This window comes from Psammomys obesus, unplaced genomic scaffold (assembly GCF_907164565.1).
Source record: "Psammomys obesus unplaced genomic scaffold, mPsaObe1.curated_primary_1811, whole genome shotgun sequence".
Lineage (NCBI taxonomy): Eukaryota > Metazoa > Chordata > Mammalia > Rodentia > Muridae > Psammomys > Psammomys obesus.
Genome location: NW_026585894.1, coordinates 16,851,298 through 16,861,482, shown reverse-complemented (window position 1 = coordinate 16,861,482; position 10,185 = coordinate 16,851,298). Strand labels below are relative to the sequence as shown.

General features: G+C 45.3%; 1 pseudogene; it reads right to left on the bottom strand.

The window, feature by feature from the left end:
- Positions 1–670: 670 nt before the first annotated feature.
- Positions 671–10,185, bottom strand: part of LOC129670946 (uncharacterized protein C2orf78 homolog) — a 55,006-nt pseudogene continuing 45,491 nt past the window's right edge.

The following is a 10,185-nucleotide window of genomic DNA, read 5'->3' as shown; positions in this document are numbered from 1 at the left end:
CAACGGCCTCTGAAAGACTCTACCCAGCCTTGTATCAAAGCAGATGCTGAGACTCATAACCAAACTTTGTGCAGAGTGCAGGGAATCTTCTGAAAGAAGGGCGGGGGATAGTAAGACCTGGAGAGGACAGGAGCTCCACAAGAGCAACAGTATCAACATATCTGGGCATAGGGGTCTTTTCTGAGACTGATATTCCACCCTAGGACCATGCATGGATATAACCTAGAACCCCTGCTCAGATGTAGCCCATGGCAACTCAGTCTCCAAGTGGGTACCCTAGTAAGGGGATCAGGGACTGTCTCTGACATGAACTCAGTGTATGGCTCTTTGACCACCTCCCCATGAGGGGAGAGCAGCCTTGCCTGGCCACAGAGGAGGACAATGCAGCCAGTCCTGATTAGACCCGATAAGCTAGGGTCAGATGGAAGGGGAGGAGGACCTCCCTTATCAGTGGACTTGGAGAGGGGCTTGGGAGGAGATGGAAGAGGGAGGGTGGGATTGAGAGGGAATGAGGGAGGGGGCTACAGCTGGTATACAAAGTGAGTAAACTGTAATTAATATAAAAAATAAAAAATATTAAATATATATTCTATGTATACATCTTTAATGATGTCTTTATTTATCCTGGTCCATGCTGAAAATCTATTTGTTACAAAGATATGGCCTACTCTTACATTGCATACCCATAATATTCAGAAATTTTCATATCCCTTTCCCTCGGAACGAAATGCTTTAGTTTGCCAGTGGAGGAGCACTTGCAGCATTCTCTCGCTTTTGCAGGGCCCTTCTCTTCATGATCTCCCTCTATGGGTTCTACTCTTTAGTGATAGGTTATGAAATAACTGTCCCTAGAAATGTTAACTTTCCTCCCTCGGAAGTTGTTGGTGGCTAAAGTCTTGCAGCAGATTTTGGGGTTTGAGGTATTTGAGGTGATGGCAACTTGTTCCTGGCAGAAGAAACAAGCTCCCTCTGGAATAAAGTATGGAATGATGCTCTGTAGGGTAAAGGCCTTAAGGTAGCTGCCAGAGGCACAGTGCTACATTATGTCCTGGGCCACTGCTGGATTTGGCAGAGGTGGCTTAGCAGAGGCCATCAAAGATGTCCTGGCAGGAGGTGATTGTGATGGCCCGACATGGGTAGGCTGACCTGGGTGTGAATGAGGCCCTGCAGGGTCACCTGCAGTGGCCCTCTGTGAAGCCTGTGAGAGAGGACTTCTAAAAGCAGGTCTGGCTTAAGGCTTGTCTAGTGTTAGGAAAGTCAGAGGTATTAACTTGACCTTCCCAGTTGCAGGCAGCTCATACTGGAATGAGGTTGGACACTCCTTGTGAGCATTGCTTTCTGCTCTCTGCAGGTTTTCCAGGGTTTTTTCAGGGCTCTGGCCCTCATGTGGCATATCCAGCAGTGCTGTGGTGGACGGGCCTGGCTTGAGATCTTTCTTGCTGCTGGAAAATCCCAGAACCCTGGAGAAGCATATGCTAGTTTTCTTCTCAGGCTTTTTCTCCAGTTGGTGAAAAACTTGCATGGACTCCAGCATGTGCATACCCAGGTAGAGTCGAGGCATTCTAAAGCTGTGGATTCCTCTTCTTGGTCTTGGGCATGGTGGACTGCTCTTCTGACTTGAAGCTACTCCTTGAGTGCTTAGGATCCTTTGTTTTCTTGGAGTTGTTTTCTCTGCTCGACTTGGTATTACCTTGCTCCTGTCCTCTACCTCTGCTGGGCCTTGGGGCAGCATTATGAGCTTTGCCCTCCAAGTGCTTGGCCATGTTGTCACTATCCCAGTCAAAGACTTTAGCCCTGCCCACAAACCCCTCTCCCACCACCAGGTCCCTGAACTGGATTTTGGCCTCAGAAGCTCCACCTAGCAGCTCAGGGGCTTCATGGTCTTTCTTTTCCACCTGGTCAGATGGTCTACTATAAACTCTGGAGATGTCCTGGACCAGATACCTCTGGATAACTGTGGAGGTTTAATTTTTGGTTGCTGCAGCATCTTGAGATTGTTCTAGGTCTGTGAGGGAGTTGAATAGTTGTGGAAAGTGAATGTCTGCCACCGGTGTATTGATGTGTGCAACATAGATGGTGGACATCATCAAACTTTCCAGTGTCCCTTGCTGCGCCAGACCAAGGCTGCTGCGTCCCATGCTGGCATTGTCAGAAACAGGCTCCTGTCTTAGGCTTCCAGCATCAGTGCAGTGTAGAGGCTGCTGCATGTCAGGGTGTGCTAAAGGGAGGGTTGATGTGTCTTGGGTTTCTTTTGTTCCCTCATAGGCATTCAGGGGCATTGAAAGCTGAGCTTTAGTCCCATCCAAGTTTCTAATATCTGCTTGTTCTAGACTTATTCTTCAGCTTGGAGCTGGAGGCAAGGCTAAGGTAGGGGCTGTTAAGGACCTATCCCCATCAACAGATGATATCCTCATTTCAGTAACCTGGTTGCAGGTGTTGCATAATCCAGGAGTCTTCAACAGAAAGAGTGTCTGGCCTGATGGTGGCAATCCCAGGGATGCCTCTATTTCCACCACTGAAAAGGAGTCAAGAAAGAAGTCAGTGCCTGGTCAGTGAGAGACCCATTCCCCCTTTCATACCACCACAGTACTCAGGCTCTTGCAGCTGTGTGGAAGGCATTCCTATGAGTGATGCTTGAGCAGCAATGATAGCACCTTTTTCCACAGACAGTTAGGGACTGATCCTTTCCTAGTGGCTATGTCATGTCTTCTCACGATTTAGTTCTCCTTTGTGTTTGTTGGTGTGTGCATAGCCACAGTGGGTAGGTTACAGAATTCCCTTGATGTGTGCTCCTCAATTGCCTTCACCTGTGTCTTTGATACCGTGACTCTTATTTCCTTGGAACTTTGCTATTTGGCATGTTGTCTGGTCCATAATATTCTGCAACTTACCTGACTGCCATTTTTTTAATTTTATGTCATTACTCAGATGCTACCAGAAGCCTGTTGTTTTATGTGGGTTTCTGCGTCCAAACCCATTTGGGCACTGCTGTGAGGCAAGCATTTCAACAACCGATGCTTTCCTCCAGCCCCATGTTTCACAAACTTATTATAAGTGATGTGAAAAGTGACTTAAGAAGTTAAAATCTTTGAGTTTGGGTGTGACTCAGTATTTGAGAATGTGTCTTCATGAGCTTATAATCTTTGTCATAGATTACCTCTGAAGTACCACAGCAAAGGAAACAAAAGCGGCTACTTTGGCCAACTTAGCAATGGTACCTGGGCTCCATCTAACATCTCTTTACAATTTTAGGTATAAGAGAATGCCATGAAAAGAGCTTGGAATCTCAGAGGAGTACTTCCTCCATGAAATATTTCCGCTGTACTGCTCTGAAGGATTTCAACTCCTGGAAAATCTACTGTTACCAAAACAAAACAGAACAAAAACAAACAAACAAACAAACAAACAATTCCTCAGTATTTTCTTAGCCCAAAGCAATAGATGAGGAAAGAGATGATTGCAATTTGTTGGTGCATGGATTGATTCACTTTGATAGTGACACGTGTGACTATGGTATGCTCTGTGGTCATCACTTGATGCAGGATGGATGCCACATACTATGGCTCTGCATTCTCTCTTATTATAGAGTCTGATGACGGGGATGGGAAGCCAGAGCTGGAATAACCTCCCAGGACTCACATTCTCTCTCTCTGTGAGGAGTGTCTACTACTTAAAGATAGATCTGAGTCTCCTGGGAGTGCTGAACCCACTCCTTCCCCTCCTGGTTCTTTACTCACCTTGAATACTGGCGCTTGGCATTGCTTGGGCAGATGTGGAATAAGAGAAGGCAGAGGTGGAAGGTAAGGTTTGGACATTCGTTGGCTGAATATCCTGTAGAATTATGCCCATCTATGGTTGCAGAGCAGATGCCTGACTCCCAGGGTAGGAGAGGGAGCTGTAGGCATGTAGGCCTTGCCTGAATTCTCCAAGCATCAGAGGGCCCAGGTTGTTGTGGCCATAGTAATAGCCCTGGCTGCCCTCCTGGTCAGAAGGTGCCAGGCTGTATCTTTGATTTAGCACCTTTGGTGTTGTGGCATGGAGAAAGTTAGTAGGCAGTGTTGGATAGAAAAGGACTATGGCATTGGGCTCTAAAATGCTATCATACTCAGCTATAACAGACAGTGAGGTTATTGTGGTGTCCTGGTAAATGATAGTCATAGGGAAATCCTGGAGCACAGATGCCCTCCCATGTGTGCTTCCTGTGAGATCCTACTTGAGAGAAGTTGAATAGCAAAATGCTGGGATGGTCATTAGGCTCTGGTCAATCAACACTGTCAGCATGGTTGTGCCAGGATGTTGGTAAAGGTAGATACTGCCCATGAAAAGCTGGAGAAAAGTATTGGAGGCTGATGGCATGTGCCATGCTGAACTCCCACCAGAGTGGAGACCCTGGAGAAGTTGCACACCCTTCCTGCTGAGGGTGGGGAGTTGTTCAGCATAGGCAGAGAGGGCTGAAGGGTGCTTGCAGCCACAAAGAAAGGGGCACTTGGAAAATTTTCTGTAAGAAGCAAGAAGACAGTGGGAGAAAGATGAGATTGATGTTTTCTATCTTCCTGTGGGGAGTAGTGCTATTCCAGTTTGTACTGGATGGGAAAGTCTAAGACCAATGTCCCCTCAAACATCCCAACTGCAAGTGTTTAAATGGATTATTGGTTCTGCATAGGATGACACTTTTTTGATGACTGGTCTGTTCTTCTGTGTTGGCATGAAATTCCCAGTTGATTTGGTTCAACCTGTGCTCCAATATAGAGACTGTACTATGTTGCCTTGCTTTGTCTTGCTCTTTTTCTAATTTTATATATTCATTTATTTACTTTACGTTCTGATTGTAACCCCTCCTCCTTCTCCTCCCAGTCCCACCTTGCTCCCTCTTTCACCTTCCCTCCTCCACTGTTCCTCATAGTAGACCCTCCACACCATCCAACTCCAGTTCATCAAGTCACATCAGATCTGAACATGTTCTCTTTCTTTGTGGCCTGGTGAGGCAGTCCCACCAAGGGGAGGTTATCAAAAAGCAGGAAACAGAGTAGATGTCAGAGACAGCCCCCATTCCCCTTACTAGGGAACACAAATGAAGCATGAGTTTCCCATCTGCTCCAAGTGTGTAGCTGGCCTAGGGTCAGTCTACGTGTGGTTCTTGGTTGGTGCATCAATCTCCATAAGCCCCTCTGAACCCAAGTTAGTTGCTTCTGTTTTTCATCTTGTGGAGCTATCAACTCCAGGCCCTTCTACCCTTCCTTCAACACTTCCACAATACTCCCTGTGCTCTGCCCAAAGTTTACCTATGAGTGTCACCATCTGTTTCCATCTGAAGCTAGAAGGAGCCTCTCAGAGGATAGCTATGCTAGGATCCTGTTATGAACATAGCAGAATATTATTAATAGTGTCAGGGGTTGGCTTTCTCCCATCGAATGAGGGCCAGGAATTTGTTGGACATTTCCTCAATCTCTGTTCCATATTTTTCTCTGCATATCGTTTGTCTAGGTCTTAAACCTTGAGAGTAAATTGTCTGCCTAAGGAGGGCCAAGATGGCGGCACCGGCAGAACACCTTGTCTGAGAAGCGGGACAACACACTCCCTGCAGCGACCAGGAGACTGAACTCTGGGCCCTAAAACTACAGCTATCGTGTTTCCCAGGTGAGGGGAGGCTCCCACGGCGTGGGAATCAGTCGGGTCCACTCTCGGCTGCCCAGCCAGAACCCGGAAGAGAACCCGGCTAAGCGGGCTTTGGGTCTCCTGGCTGGTGCCTCAAACCTGCGTGTCCCGATCACTTTCCCAGGATGATCGGTGGGCACAAGGGTGCCTGAGACTGAGAGTCCCAGTCGCAAAAAAACCCCACTGGGAAGGAAAGTTGCAAGACTGATCATGGGTCACCCAGTCTTTCCCTGGAAGGTCTCGCTGACCGCGGGTACCTGCCACCATCACAACTGAGCTCCCGCCAGGGACAGAGAGCAGCTGTGCGCCCAGCTCAAAATCCCTACTCCCTCTTGGGAAGAGGCAAAAGGCGGCCAGCAGAATCTGCCACAGACCACATTGTCTGTATCCCAACACGAGATCGGGGCTGAGAAAACCCAATCCTTTCGGGCACTCCCCCAAACGCCTCCAAAACCCTGCCACGGCAGAGCAGAAGGATAAAGAGGCCCACAGCGGCTTTACAATGCCGGAACTCCAGTACTGCCGGCTGCTCCTAGCAAACAAACTACAGCTCGGGATCTGGGACTGTGGTCATTCTACATGTCCTGAGATTCTCCTGGATCCAGCGCAATAAGGTCTAGCACCAAGTTCTATCACCGGCGCGCCCCCGCCCCCCGACCCCTGGCAGAGAAACACTGGCTCAGGATCCGACTGAGAAGCCCCAACCCCGGCTGGCACTCCCCTGAGAGCACCTCCATAAGCTTGCCCTAGCAGAGGGGAAGGATAGAGAAGCAGCCTGCCAAGGACACAGCACCCTCTCTCCAGCTCACCCAGCGGCCCCTAGCAGAGAAACCCAAGCTCTGGATCTGAGGACACTCAACCCTTCCCGGTACACTCTTGGGATCAGCAAACATAGATTCTACCGCCAGGCTGCTTCTGGCAGAGAGATCTAGGCCCGGGATCTAGGATTGAGTACACTCATCCTAACTCTTTCCCGAACCACCCAGGGACCAGTCAACATAACCCCTCCTGGCAGAGGGAAAGGACAAAGAGGCAGCACACAAGAAAAGTGGACACCGAGTCCTGCAGCCACAGTGTCACAGAGCTGACTGTTAGCCTACCCGTGCACTTCCGCAGCAGGACCAAATCAGAGAGTAGTGAGCAAGGGGAACCCCTGTACATTCCAACTGGTCCTGCAAGAGAGTGAATGAGCCTTCTAGGGAGAGATTGCCCCAGACCCAGGGCCTCTCCACAAAAGTAACCAGACGAGATCCCTGCCACCCACACCCCTAGTGTGGGCATCATAGGGATTCTTGGGATAGCGACCCCAACATTGAAGCCTCTGCCTTCTGGGTCCACCAGTGTAATCCAGACAAACAATCCCTGGATCTCAGTCAGAACTGCATAATAGTGGCTTGCAGGCCACTGCAATAGTCAGAGAATCCGTGCATGTACACTGCGCCCGCTAAAAGCACATGCGAATAGCACCAGCGTCACATTCCTTACTTAGGCAAAACTAAAACTACAATGCACACTCCCAAAGCAGTGAACCTCTCTCATCTTCCGGAAAAAAACAGTCCAGAAAACAGAAAGAGAGGATCATAGCCCAAACTACAATCTCGAGGAACAAACAGTGAGGATTATAAATAACCACATGGCTAGAGGCAGACAAAAGAACACTCACAACAAAAATCAGGACATAATGACCTCACCAGCAACCCCACAAAACAATGAACACTTCAATTCACTAGATATACAAGAAAACGACCTCAAAACTATGTTTCTCCAGCTATTAGAGGCCCATAAAGATGAAATGAACAACCTCAGAGAAATAGCCAAAGAAATCGAGACTAACGAAGAGGAAACAAATCGTGCTCTCAGAGAAATGACCACGAAAATTGAGGCAAACAGAGAAGAAATGCACAAAGCTCTCAAAGACATGTCCACACAAATGAAGAAGAAATAAACAAAGCTCTCATAGAAATACAGGCAATTATAGCCAAAGAAGTAGAGGCACAATTAGTGATACACACAGAGGAAACGGACAAAAAAATAGAAGCTATCATTGAAAAGTGGGACTCCACATTCAAACAGATGAAGGAAATGGTGCAAGACATGAAAACAGAATTAGAATCAATAAAGAAAACACAAAGAGAGAAAACCAGGAGCTGGAGAACATACAGAAAAGATCAGGAACTACAAAGGTAAGCATTACCAACAGAATACAAGAGATGGAAGAAAGAATCTCAGGAGCTGAAGATACACTTGCGGAAATTGATACGTCTCTCAAAGAAAAAATAAAATCAGAAAAGTTCCAAACACAAAACATCCAAGAAATCAAGGACACCATGAAAAGACAAAACCTAAGAATAATGGGAGTAGAAGAAAAAGAAGACATCAGGCTCAAAGGTCCGGAAAATATTTTCAAGAAAATTATAGAAGAAAACTTTCCCAACTTAAAGAAGGAGATGTCCATAAACATACAAGAGGCCTACAGAACACCAAGTAGACTAGACCAAAAAAGAAATTCTTCACGTCACATCATAGTCAAAACACTGAACTTACAAAACAAAGAAAAAATTCTGAAAGCAGCAAGGGAAAAAGACCAAGTAACATATGAAGGTAGACCTATCAGAATCACACCAGATTTCTCAACAGAAACTATGAAAGCCAGAAGGGCCTGGACAGAAATCATACAGTCCTTAAGGGACCACAGATTCCAACCCAGACTACTATACCTAGCAAAATTTTCAATCAACATAGACGGAGAATTCAAAATATTCCAAGACAAAACCAAATTTAAACAATATCTACATAGTAACTCAGCTCTACAGAAGTTACTAGAAGGGAAACTCCAAACCAAAGAAAAAAAACTACATCGAAGGAAACAGAGGAATTAGATAACTACACAACAAAAAAACCAAAAGAAGACAAGCAATGAAACTCAGTGACACCACCAACACCACATCTAAAGTAAGTGACAATTGTTGGTCACTAGTTTCTATCAACATCAATGGACTCAACTCCCCAATTAAAAGACACAGACTAACAGAATGGTTGTGGAAACAGGATCCATCATTCTGTTGCATCCAAGAAACACACCTATGCAACAAAGATAAACACTAACTCAGAGTAAAGGGCTGGAAAAATGTCTTTCAAGCAAATGGTTCCAGAAAACAAGCAGGAGTAGCCATGCTAATATCTAATAAAATAGACTTTCAACCCAAGTTAATCAAAAAAGATAAGGACGGCCACTATATTCTCATTAAAGGAAAAATCCACCAAGAGGACATCACAATTTTGAATATCTATGTCCCAAATACAAGAGCACCTACATTCGTAAATGAAACAATATTAAAGCTTAAATCACACATTGAACATAATATCCTAATAGTGGGAGACTTCAACACTCCACTCTCACCAAGGGACAGATCAACTAGACAGAAAACAAAAAGGGAAATAAAAACACTTACAGAGACCCTAAATCAAATGGACCTAATAGAAGTCTACAGATCTTTTCATCCAAACTCAAAAGGGTATACCTTCTTTTCAGCACTGCATGGAACCTTCTCCAAAATAGACCATATAGTTGGTCATAAAGCAAGCCTCAACATATACAAAAAGATTGAAATAATCCCTTGTATTCTATCTGACCACCATGGACTTAAGCTGGACCTCAACAACAACGGAAATAACAAACAGCCTACACGCACATGGAAACTGAACAACTTGTTGCTCAATGACAGCTGGGTTAAGGAAGAAATAAAGAAAGAAATTAAAGACTTCCTAGAATTCAATGAAAATGAAGGCACAACATACCCAAATTTATGGGACACATTGAAAGCAGGGGAAAATTTATAGCACTAAGTGCCTGCAAGAAGAAATTCGTAACAGCACGTACGAACAACTTAATGGCCCAACTGAAAACCCTAGAAAAAAAAAGAAGCAGATACACCCAAGAAGAGCAGACAGCTGGAAATAATCAAACTCAGGGATGAAATCAATCAATTAGAAACAAATAAAACTATTCAAAGAATCAATGAAACAAAAAGCTGGTTCTTTGAGAAAATCAACAAGATAGACAAACCCTTAGCCAAACTAACTAAAACGCAGAGAGAATCTATCCAAATCAACAAAATCAGAGATGAAAAGGGGGACATAACTACAGACACTGAGGAAATTCAAACAATCATTAGATTATACTACAAAAGCCTATATGCGACAAAATTTGAAAACCTACATGAAATGGACAATTTTCTTGATAGATTCCATCTTCCAACATTAAGTCAAGATCAGGTAGAAAGACTGAACAGCCCTATATCCCCCAAGGAAATTGAAGCAGTCATTCACAGTCTCCCCTCCAAAAAAAAGCCCTGGGCCAGATGGTTTCAGCACGGAATTCTACCAGACCTTCAAAGAAGTGCTCACACCAATTCTCCTCAAACTATTCCACAAAATAGAAACAGAAGGTACATTACCAAACTCATTCTATGAAGCAACAGTCACCCTGATACCTAAACCACACAAAGACCCAACAAAAAAAGAGAACTT